Source organism: Oncorhynchus mykiss, chromosome 25 (genome assembly GCF_057628025.1).
Source record: "Oncorhynchus mykiss isolate SJ-2025 chromosome 25, ASM5762802v1, whole genome shotgun sequence".
Classification (NCBI taxonomy): domain Eukaryota; kingdom Metazoa; phylum Chordata; class Actinopteri; order Salmoniformes; family Salmonidae; genus Oncorhynchus; species Oncorhynchus mykiss.
The window spans coordinates 15,899,682-15,909,990 of NC_143046.1; the positions used below are offsets into that span (position 1 = coordinate 15,899,682).

Here is a 10,309-nt window from a genome sequence, read left to right on the forward strand (position 1 = left end):
TTAAAAATTAAAACTGAAATATTCCATTTACATAAGTATTCAGACCCTTTACTCAGTACTTTGTTGAAGCACCTTTGGCATCGATTACAGCCTTGAGTCTTCTTGAGAATGATGCTACAAACTTGGCACACCTGTATTGGGGAGTTTCTCCCATTCTTCTCTGCAGATCCTCTCAAGCTCTGTCAGGTTGGATGGGGGGCGTTGCTGCACAGCTATTTTCAGGTCTCTCCAGAGATGTTTGATCGGGTTCAAGTCCGGGCTCTGGCTGGGCCACTCAAGGACATTTAGAGACTTGTCCCGAAGCCACTCCTGCGTTGTCTTGTCTGTGTGCTTAGGGTTGTTGTCCTGTTGGAAGGTGAACCTTCGCCCCAGTCTGAGGTCCTGAGCACGTTTTTATCAAGGATCTCTCTGTACTTTGCTCCGTTCATCTTTGCTTCGATCCTGACTAGTCTCTCAGCCCAAGGCGATGAAAAACATCCCCACAGCATGATGCTGCCACCACCATGCTTCACAGTAGGGATGGTGCCAGGTTTCCTCCAGACATGACGCTTGGCATTTAGGCCAAATAGTTTAATCTTGGTTCTAATGGTCTTAGAATCTCTAGGTACATTTTGGTACTCCAAGCAGGCTGTCATGTGCCTTTTTACAGAGGAGTGGCTTCTGGCCACTCTAATATAAAAGGCCTGATTGGTGGAGTAATGCAGAGATGGTTGTCCTTCTGGAAGGTTCTCCCATCTCCACAGAGGAACTCTGGAGCTCTGTCAGAGTGACCATCAGGTTGTTGTTCACCTCCCTGACCAAGGCCCTTCTCCCCCTATGGCTCAGTTTGGCCGGGCGGCCAGCTCTAGGAAGAGTCTTGATGGTTCCAAACTTCTTCCATTTAAGAATGGAGGCCACTGTGTTCTTGGGGACCTTCAATGCTGCAGACATGTTTTGGTACCCAGATCCCCAGACTCAACCCTGTTTCAGAGCAGGAAGGACAATTCCTTTGACCTCATGGCTTGGTTTTTGCTCTGAAATGCACTGTCAACTGTGAGACCTTCTATAGGCAGATATGTGCCTTTCCAAATCATGTCCAATCAATTGAATTTACCACAGGTGGACTCCAACCAAGTTGTAGAAACAGCTCAAGGATGATCAATGGAAACAGGATGCACATGAGCTCAATTTTTAAGTCTCATAGCAAAGGGTCTGAAAACGTATGTAAATAATGTTCTTCTGTTTTTTATAAATTTGCTACAATTTCTAAAAACCTGTTTTCGGTTTGTCATTATGGGGAGTTGTGTGGAGATTGCTTTTGAGAGACAAGTGTATATATAACCTAAATAAGGGATATTTAAAAGGCAAAGGCAAAAAGGAAGTGCGATAGCAAGAGAGAAAGGAGAAGAGAGAGAGAGAAAGGAGAGGGAGGGGTAGAGGGGAGAGAGAGAGAGAGAGAGAGAGAGAGAGAGAGAGAGAGAGAGAGAGAGAAAGGAGAGAGAGAGGGGTAGAGGGGAGAGAAAGGAGAAGAGAGAGAGAGAAAGGAGAGAGAGAGAGAAAGGAGAAGAGAGAGAAAGGAGAGGGGTAAAGGGGAGAGAAAGGAGAAGAGAGAGAGAGAGAAAGGAGAAGAGAGAGAGAAAGGAGAGAGAGAGAGGAGAGAGAAAGGAGAAGAGAGCGAGAGAGAGAGAGAGAGATAGAGAAAAGAGAGAGAGGAGTAGAGGGGAGAGAGAGAGAGAGAGAGAAAGGAGAAGAGAGAGAGAGAGAGAGAGAAAGGAGAGAGAGATAGAGAAAGGAGAGAGAGAGAGAGGGGTAGAGGGGAGAGAGAGAGAGAGAAAGGAGAGAAAGGAGAGAGAGAGATAAATGAGAGAGAAAGGATAGAGAAAGGAGAGAGAGAGATAAATGAGATAGAAAGGAGCGAGAAAGGAGAGAGAGAGAAATGAGAGAGAAAGGATAGAGAAAGGAGAGAGAGAGATAAATGAGATAGAAAGGAGCGAGAAAGGAGAGAGAGAGATAAATGAGAGAGAAAGGATAGAGAAAGGAGAGAGAGAGATACAGTGCCTTGCGAAAGTATTCGGCCCCCTTGAACTTTGCGACCTTTTGCCACATTTCAGGCTTCAAACATAAAGATATAAAACTGTATTTTTTTTGTGAAGAATCAACAAGTGGGACACAATCATGAAGTGGAACGACATTTATTGGATATTTCAAACTTTTTTAACAAATCAAAAACTGAAAAATTGGGCGTGCAAAAATATTCAGCCCCCTTAAATTAATAGTTTGTAGCGCCACCTTTTGCTGCGATTACAGCTGTAAGTCGCTTGGGGTATGTCTCTATCAGTTTTGCACATCGAGAGACCGACATTTTTTCCCATTCCTCCTTGCAAAACAGCTCGACCTCAGTGAGGTTGGATGGAGAGCATTTGTGAACAGCAGTTTTCAGTTCTTTCCACAGATTCTCGATTGGATTCAGGTCTGGACTTTGACTTGGCCATTCTAACACCTGGATATGTTTATTTTTGAACCATTCCATTGTAGATTTTGCTTTATGTTTTGGATCATTGTCTTGTTGGAAGACAAATCTCCGTCCCAGTCTCAGGTCTTTTGCAGACTCCATCAGGTTTTCTTCCAGAATGGTCCTGTATTTGGCTCCATCCATCTTCCCATCAATTTTAACCATCTTCCCTGTCCCTGCTGAAGAAAAGCAGGCCCAAACCATGATGCTGCCACCACCATGTTTGACAGTGGGGATGGTGTGTTCAGCTGTGTTGCTTTTACGCCAAACATAACGTTTTGCATTGTTGCCAAAAAGCTCAATTTTGGTTTCATCTGAACAGAGCACCTTCTTCCACATGTTTGATGTGTCTCCCAGGTGGCTTGTGGCAAACTTTAAATGACACTTTTTATGGATATCTTTAAGAAATGGCTTTCTTCTTGCCACTCTTCCATAAAGGCCAGATTTGTGCAATATATGACTGATTGTTGTCCTATGGACAGAGTCTCCCACCTCAGCTGTAGATCTCTGCAGTTCATCTAGAGTGGTCATGGGCCTCTTGGCTGCATCTCTGATCAGTCTTCTCCTTGCATGAGCTGAAAGTTTAGAGGGACGGCCAGGTCTTGGTAGATTTGCAGTGGTCTGATACTCCTTCCATTTCAATATTATCGCTTGCACAGTGCTCCTTGGGATGTTTAAAGCTTGGGAAATCTTTTTGTATCCAAATCCGGCTTTAAACTTCTTCACAACAGTATCTCGGACCTGCCTGGTGTGTTCCTTGTTCTTCATGATGCTCTCTGCGCTTTTAACGGACCTCTGAGACTATCACAGTGCAGGTGCATTTATACGGAGACTTGATTACACACAGGTGGATTGTATTTATCATCATTAGTCATTTAGGTCAACATTGGATCATTCAGAGATCCTCACTGAACTTCTGGAGAGAGTTTGCTGCACTGAAAGTAAAGGGGCTGAATAATTTTGCACGCCCAATTTTTCAGTTTTTGATTTGTTAAAAAAGTTTGAAATATCCAATAAATGTCGTTCCACTTCATGATTGTGTCCCACTTGTTGTTGATTCTTCACAAAAAAATACAGTTTTATATCTTTATGTTTGAAGCCTGAAATGTGGCAAAAGGTCGCAAAGTTCAAGGGGGTCGAATACTTTCGCAAGGCACTGTAAATGAGATAGAAAGAATAGAGAAAGGAGAGAGAGATAGAAAGGAGAGAGAAAATGAAGTGTGTCATGTCTGGGTCACACCACTCAATGGGTTCCCCTCTGGGCTACCATCCTCGCCACACACACGGAAAATACAGGGTCTGTTTATGAGTGACATGGTGGAACACAGACTGTGGAACTCATATTCAGGGAGAGATTATGGTTTGGACTGTGTGTTCAAACCATAGTAACTCCCTCATGATGTCACAAATCTCAGAATAACGACCACGCCTAATGGCAGGTTGAGAGAATAGAGAGGGCCATGGAGTATTGTTGCCTAGTAGGCTGTTTTTAGGCACCTTGACTCAGGTGTCAATCAACTCTGTGGTAGTGTAGTGTAGTGTGTAGACTACTAGTTCTATGGTTGGGATTCAAGGTGGTGGTTCTTGATAACTGGCCATGCAATCACCAATCAGTGCTCAATTGATCAAGGAATTGTTCAAGAACCGAGAGAGAATAAACCATTAGGACTGGAGACAGGGGGTGAGAATGTCCGGCCTACATTAACACAGCAAGCAAGTGTAATAACTACACACACACAATTGGTTTCGGAATCGGTTGATCCAATACACATTCCTTCATCTTTCATTAGCTTCAGCCCAACATACACACAGTCTCTGATAATCTACCCAGGAAAGGGATGAAAATAGTCCATATTAATATATGTAGCCTTAGAAATAAGGTTCATGAAACCAATAACTCGCTAACATCAGATAACATTGATATACTGGCCATCTCCGAAGCTTACTTAGATTATTCCTTTGATGATACAGCAGTAGCAATACAGTGATAACGTTTATAGAAAAAACAAGAATGCCTATGGGGGAGGTGTTTCTGTATATGTTCAGAGACATATTCCTTTAAAGTTTAGAGAGGATCTCATGTCTGTTGAATTGTTGCGGTTGCATATTAACCTGCCTCATCTAAAGCCTCTTATTTTGGGGTGCTGCTATAGGCCACCAAATGCTAACAGTGCTGCTAAGTGCTAACGCTGCTGCTAAGTGCTAATGGTGCTGCTAAGTGCTAATGGTGCTGCTAAGTGCTAACGCTACTGCTAAGTGCTAATGGTGCTGCTAAGTGCTAACGGTGCTGCTAAGTGCTAACGGTGCTGCTAAGCGCTAACGGTGCTGCTAAGTGCTAACAGTAAGTATTTGGATAACAAGTGTGCAATGCTTGATAATGTGTGTGATGGTAACAGAGATGTCTATTTTCTACCAATAGTGTTGGATCTGTGACATCCACTTGAATCAATCATATTTTCACTAACGTTGCAGAGCTTTGCTTCAAAACAATATCAGTTTGCATTGGCTGTAGTGACCATAACATTGTGGCAATAACAAGGGAAGTGCCAAAGGTTGGGCCTAAAGTCATTTATAAGAGATCATTCGAGAACAAATCGAAAGGAGTGTGTGTCCACAGGCGTGGAAGGAAGCTAAAGTAATTCCACTGTCTAAAAATAGTAAAGCTCTCTTTGCTGACTAACAGCCACCCATTCAGTTTGCTACCTGTTCTGAGTGAACTGATGGAGAGGATTGTGTTCGAGCAAATACAATGCTATTTTTCAGAGAACAAGTGAACTACTGACTTTCCGCATGCATATAGAAAAGGGCACTCAACTTGTACTGCACTGACTCAGATGACTGATGATTGGTTAAGATAAATGGATAATTAGATATCAGTGCAGCCTTTGATGTTATTGATCATAAATGATTGAAAAAACAAGCTTTCTAAGGCTTTACATCACCTGCCATCGCATGGCTGGAGAGTTACTTATCCAATAGAACCCAGAGAATGTTCTTCAATGGAAGCTTCTCCATCATCAGACATGCGTTTGTGCGGTCTCCCGCAGGCCATCACGCTCTATTTTTACAATTGATTTGCCACTGGTCTTACATGAAGCTAAACTCAAAGAAAGAAACATCCTCTCACTGCCAACTGTGTTTATTTTCAGCAATCTTAACATGTGGAAATATTTGTATGAACATAACAAGATTGAACAACTGAGACATAAACAAGTTCCACAGACATGTGACTAACAGAAATGGAATAATGTCTCCCTGAACAAAGGGAGGGTTAAAATCAAAAGTAACAGTCAGTATCTGGTGTGGCCACCAGCTGCATTAAGTACTGCAGTGCATCTCCTCCTCAGAGACCCTGCACCAGATTTGCCGGTTCTTGCTGTGAGATGTTACCCCACTCTTCCACCAAGGCACCTGCAAGTTCCAAGACATTTCAAGGGGGAATGGCCCTAGCCCTCACCCCCCGATCCAACAGGTCCCAGACGTGCTCAATGGATCTGAGATCCGGGCTCTTCGCTGGCTATGGCAGAACACTGACATTCCTGTCTTGCAGGAAATCACGCACAGAACGAGCAGTATGGCTGGTGGCATTGTTATGCTGGAGGGTCATGTCAGGATGAGCCTGCAGGAAGGGTACCACATGAGGGAGGAGGATGTCTTCCCTGTAATGCACAGCGTTGAGATTGCCTGCAATGACAACAAGCTCAGTCCAATGATGCTGTGACACACCGCCCCAGACCATGACAGACCCTCCACCTCCAAATAGATCCCACTCCAGAGTACAGGCCTCAGTGTAACGCTCATTCCTTCGACGACAAACGCGAATCCGACCATCACCCCTGGTGAGACAAAACTGTGACTAGTCAGTGAAGAACACTTTTTGCCAGTACTGTCTGGTCCAACGACGGTGGGCTTGTGCCAATAGGTGACGCAGTTGCCGGTGATGTCTGGTGAGGACCTGCCTCACAACAGCCCTACAAGCCCTCAGTCCAGCCTCTCTCAGCCTATTGCGGACAGTCTGAGCACTGATGGAGGGATTGTGCGTTCCTGGTGTAACTCGGGCAGTTGTTGTTGCCATCCTGTACCTGTCTCGCAGGTGTGATGTTCGGATGTACCGATCCTGTGCAGGTGTTGTTATACGTGGTCTGCCACAACGAGGACGATCAGCTGTCCGTCCTGTCTCACTGTAGCGCTGTCTTAGGCGTCTCACAGTACAGACATTGCCATTTATTGCCCTGGCCACATCTGCAGTCCTCAGGCCTCCTTGCAGCATGACTATGGCACTTTCACTCAGATGAGCAAGGACCCTGGGCATCGTTCATCTGGTGTTTTTCAGAGTCAGTAGTGTGACCTTGATTGCCTACTGTGACCTTGATTGTCTACTGTCTGTAAGCTGTTAGTGTCTTAATGACTGTTCCACACGTTCATTAATTGTGTATGGTTCATTGAATAAGTATGGGAAGTGTTTAAACCCTTTACAATGAAGGCCTGTGAAGTTATTTGGATTTTTACGAATTATCATTGAAAGACAGGGTGCTAAAAAAGGGAAGTTTAATGACTATGTATGTGAATTATTCCACACTCTACATGTCAGCACGCAAAGCCAGAGATCACTGACATTCTAAATAAGTAGTTACAGTCAGTATCAGAATGGGTGATTAATAATAAACTGGTCATAAATAGACCTAAAACTAAAAGCATTGTATTTGGTTCAAAACATTCTCTAAGACCTAAACTTCAACTGGAGTTATACATAAAGGGTGACCATTGAGAAAGTTTAGGAAGCTAAACTCCTAGGTATAACATGGTCAATTATCATGGCCAAATCATATTGATAAAGTTGTTGTGAAGATGGGGAGGGGTATGTTTTATATTAAAAAAAACAATGTCTGCATTTTTGATACAAAAATTAACTGTACTAGTTGTTCAGGCTCTGATCTTGTCCCATCTTGATTATTGTCTCGTAATATGGTCAAGTACAGCAAAGAATGACCTAGAAAAGCAGCAGCTGTCTCAAAACAGAGCAGCACGCCTTGCCCTTAACTGACCATCAGTGGAGGCTGCTGAGGGGAGAACAGCTCATAATAATGGCTGGAATGGAGTACAATGGATGGAATGGAGTACAATGGATGGAATGGAGGATAATGGATGGAATGGAGTACAATGGATGGAATGGAGGATAATCGATGGAATGGAGGATAATGGATGGAATGGAGGATAATGGATTGAATGGAGGATAATGGATGGAATGGAGGATAATGGATGGAATGGAGTACAATGGATGGAATGGAGGATAACGGATGGAATGGAGGATAATGGATGGAATGGAGTATAATGGATGGAATGGAGGATAATGGATGGCATGGAGTACAATGGATGGAATGGAGGATAATGGATGGAATGGAGTATAATGGATGGAATGCCAGTCTTTCCTGGTTGAGGGTCGATGAGGAATGAACTGCTTCTCTTGTAGTTTTTATGAGAAATATTACTGTGATGAATATTCCAGATTGACTACAAAATCAAATAACATTCAGCTCAAACACCCATAAATACGCCACAAGATATGCCACCAGAGGTCTCTTCACAGTCCGCTACTCCAAAACAGTTCACGGCAACGCACAGTTTTAAAGAGCCATGATCGCATGAAACTCCCAGCCATCTCCAATTACTCAAGCAAACAGCAAAATTAGCTTTAAAAAAAGGATTAAACCACAACTCATGGAACGGCGGGGTTGTGAATGGACACACACACATGTTTTGTTGTTGTATTGTTTGTATTGTGTTGTTTGTCATTGTATTTAAAATGTGTGTGACTGTCCTTGTCTATCAGTGTATCAGTGTTTTGTTACCTGTCATGTTCTGTGTTTTTTGTAGACCCCAGAAGAAGTAGCTGCTGCTTCTGCAAAAGCCAATGGGGATCCACATAAACACACCTTTCAAGTGTTACAGTCGAATCAAGTCAAAGGGTTATTAACTATTGGAGTGTGGGAAAAAAATCATTAATTTAAAGGTTGGAGAATCCATTGCCTACATAACGGAAGTGGATGAACATGTCATCCGTGCATCAGTCTAGAACAGCATCATGAGGCCTGGGTTGGAAGGACGCATCTTACAATGAAAATGTGGCTACATTGATATTTGTAAACCTGCCTTTTGTCAACGAGGTGACGCTGAACGGATATAACGACAATCAAAACTATAAAGAATTTAGTCGACGGGTAGACTACACGTTTTTGAACTAATCTCCACTAGTTGTAACCAATGTATCTCTCGGAACATTTCACTATAACATAATATAATTGTATATAATTGTTTTATTATAAGACAAAATGCATTGTGTGATATTCATATCACCCGTAGCCTATTTTCATGTACAAATATTTCCCTACAGACAGTGCCACACACAAAACCTCGTTCACCCCACCCATCTGTCGGAGTATGATGCTATCAATACACTGCCTGAAATAACGGGGTGGTTCATTCACCGAATAAGTGAAGAGGCAAACGAGCGCAAAAATGAATGAATGATAGAATCCGATGTGTTTATTTGTTATCAATGTTTTAAAAATGGGAGAAGAAAATAGGTGAATTGCTTCCAAAGGTACAGTGATGGTGCACCATGCAAGATAGGAGAAACACCGCAGGTTCTGTGCATCTATCGCAGCCTCCGGTCGAGAAGGGAGTTTAGGCTACCCGCACATCTTTGCCGTGCGCTGGCAACATATTTACATTTTGCACATACCTTCAACTTGCATGTCCGTCCAGGATAATTAGGGCGGACAATGTCTCACTGTGCGACGAAAATCCAATGTTTTATTGAAGTTTTCCTGGCCTTTTCCCCGATTGATGCTCTCGTTTCTCTCAGCGCACAGCCGAATAATCCACCCCACACAAAGAGCAGAAAATGGCTGCAAGTGTATTTCCTTAAAGAGACAGTCACTCACACAGGCAGGAGGATGGTGCTGAATATGGCCAATGTTGTTTCACAGACCGACACTCAAAACGCCTTGCGATGGGGCTTTTGTATCGTCAAAATGAAATAATGTATTTGTATTTGCAATGTCGCCTATCTATCGCTATTCGTTACAAACTATTCCCCTTGAAATCATATTATAACCATTAGGCCTACATTGAAACCTGCTGCACATTCTTCACCAGGTCCATTTGATTAGATATTACTTACTTGCCATGCACTGCACAGGCACCACTCAATGACCCAGTTTTCATGACAGAGATGGTGTCAAACTTTGATCACATCAACTGCACAGATTACAGCGTCCTTGACAGGACTGTATAGGCCTAGTGTGCTATTTTATAGACACAGGTGTTCTTAGAAGTAAAGTAAATATTTGTAGAATTTAGTTCAGTCAACTTACAATGGATTGTATATAGAGGTTGGTTGAGTAGAATAGGCCTAAAACTGTATACTGGATGGAGTTTTCTCTGTAGGTGATGTTCTATCTACTGTATATTTATATCTATATGTCAATCTATATCTATCTATCTATTCTATCATGTCTATCTATACTCCCACAGAGTTCCTATATGTAATTCTGCGTATACTCTCTGCCTGACAGGGTATTACTATGCCAGTATGGGTACCCAGTCAGACCTCGTTGTCACAGCAACCAGAGCAGGCATGTAGGGCTGTCAGGAACCACAGACTTAGAATACGTTCATACTTTATCAAGGCTCAGTTTGTGTGTGTGTGTGTGTGTGTGTGTGTGTGTGTGTGTGTGTGTGTACATCTGCCTGAGAACCCCGGATACATTAAAAGCACCTACAATTACTGTATTGACAAGTGAACTATTATGAATA

The 10,309-nt window shown here is 42.9% G+C and overlaps 1 protein-coding gene across 2 annotated transcripts in view; it reads right to left on the reverse strand.

Moving 5' to 3' along the window:
* The window catches only part of LOC110504382 (cytoplasmic FMR1-interacting protein 2), a 79,713-nt gene extending 69,989 nt beyond the window's left edge, over positions 1-9,724 (reverse strand). For both annotated transcript variants that reach the window (XM_090221551.1, XM_090221550.1), the window contains exon 1: positions 9,234-9,724. The gene's annotated coding sequence lies outside the window, so the exon portion shown is untranslated. The remainder of the gene's footprint in view (positions 1-9,233) is intronic.
* Positions 9,725-10,309: the final 585 nt, after the last annotated feature.